This window comes from Suncus etruscus, chromosome 2 (genome assembly GCF_024139225.1).
Source record: "Suncus etruscus isolate mSunEtr1 chromosome 2, mSunEtr1.pri.cur, whole genome shotgun sequence".
Lineage (NCBI taxonomy): Eukaryota > Metazoa > Chordata > Mammalia > Eulipotyphla > Soricidae > Suncus > Suncus etruscus.
In genome coordinates, this window is record NC_064849.1 from 96,068,037 (window position 1) to 96,070,143 (window position 2,107).

Below are 2,107 nucleotides of genomic sequence, written 5' to 3' on the forward strand. Positions count from 1 at the left end.
GCACGACAATTAGAAAGCACATGTGCAATTACTAAACTAAAAATTGTGACACTTTTACCCATGAGCACTATGGTGTGTTAGCACCATTGGTAAGTGTGTGTGACCCCCATCATTGCAACAAAATGAAACTACAAAAAGGTTAGGTTAGGGAGTAAATATTCTCCTGCAAGAGCCAATATGATTTTAACTTTAAAGGGTTTAATTGTAATTATGTAATTTTAATCTACTATTAAAATTTCTCTAGTTCTCTCTCTCTTGTTTATTAAGAAGATAAAAGCTTTATGAGCAATAAGCTGGAAGGTTGGGAGATAGCAGATGCACATTTGCCTACATGTTCACAAGAACAATTTATATAGGCCAAAAGAAATCCTATTTTTAGAATTGTAAACTAGTGGGTGCTAGGCTGGTTAATAAACTCTTATGAACTGGTCTTCTAAAACATAAGGGTTCAATGTACATGCTATCTTCCTTGTATATACAAATATTATAAACAGTGAGTTCAAAGATATGGTAGAAGATACCACCTAAAAGAGTAGGAAAACAATAAAACTGTTCTTAAAACAAGGAAACCATAGAGTTTTAAGAATGGTATTAAGAGGTTGTAGACATCATGATAAATGATTCCTTAATACATTAATTGTATTTTTACTAAAAATAAATGGTTTACTAAAAGTATGGTTTTCTCAGTATGCTGAAGAAACTATAAGAGTTTTAAGAATGGTATCAAGAAGGGCAATATCACATCATAGGTATCCAAGAAAGAGGAAAAGAGAGAGAGAGGAGGAGTTTTTTTTTCAAGAGGCACATTATTTTGAATGTTTATACTAGGAGCTGGAAGTATGATCATGATTCATCTTCATCCACTTCTCCAAGGTGCAATTTGGGGTTTGTAATAATTCAGTAATTCACTGTCCTTTTTTAAAAATAATTTTTATTGTGACCAAAGTGAATTATCAATCTTTCACAGCAATATTATTTTTGTCCCCCAAGTCACAATACAGGCCAGGCAAAGGGTGCATTTACTGTACCTCCTCTTTTTATACAGTCAGTGTAAAGAACACAGCCTGTGGTAAGAATTGGGAGGTCTTATCTTTTCTTTTTTTTTGATTTTTTAATATATATATATACATGTATATGTGTATATATATCCTTTACCAGTGCAACATTCCCATGACCAAAATCCCAAGTGTACTTCCTCCCCACCCCACACCTGCCTGTACTCTAGACAGGCTTTCTACTTCCCTCATTCAGTCACATTTTGTTATGATAGTTTTCAGTGTAATTATTTCTGTGACTGCACTAAACGATCCCTGTGGTGAGCTTTATGTTGGGAGCTGGACCCTCCAGTCCTCCTTTATTTTGTCTCTGAGAATAATTACACAAATGTTTTTAATTTTTCTCAAAACCCATAGATGTCGGAGACCATTCTGCATTTATCTCTCTCCCTCTGACTTATTTCATTGAGCATAATAGATTCCATATACATCCATGTATAGGGAAATTTCATGACTTTATCTCTTCTGATGGCTGCATAATATTCCATGTGAATATGTACCATGGTTTCTTTAACCATTCATCTATTGAGGGGCATCTAGGCTGTTTCCAGAGTCTGGCTATTGTAAATAACGCTGCTATGAATATAGGTGTGAGAAAGGGATTTTTGTATTGTAATTTTGTGTTCTTAGGATATATCCCTAGGAGTGGTATAGCTGGATCGTATGGGAGCTCAACTTCCAGCACAGTAATATTTTTAAGGTACATAGTGACAATGAATCAGGGCCTTCCCACCACCGGTGTTATCTTCTCTCCACCCCTGTTCCCTACATGCATCCCATATCTCCATCCTTTGCCCCCCCCCCCCCACTAAACTGCTAGTGTAACTGGTCCCTTCTGTTGTAGATTGGGCATCTATTCTGTTGTCATTGACTTCGGATTTGGTGTTTAAGTCAATGTTCATACCACTGTTTGGTCCTGGTACCATCCATTTATTTCCCAGAGGGAGTACTTTTTCATTCAAGAAATAATAGCTCAATAACAAGAAGGTTCAACTAGCAACACATAGCTTAGTAAACCCTCAGACAATGACTAATAACTCCATTGTAAAATA

At 35.9% G+C, this 2,107-nt stretch overlaps 1 pseudogene; it reads right to left on the bottom strand.

The window, feature by feature from the left end:
• Positions 1-976: 976 nt before the first annotated feature.
• On the bottom strand, positions 977-1,086 carry LOC126002724 (uncharacterized; annotated as a pseudogene).
• Positions 1,087-2,107: the final 1,021 nt, after the last annotated feature.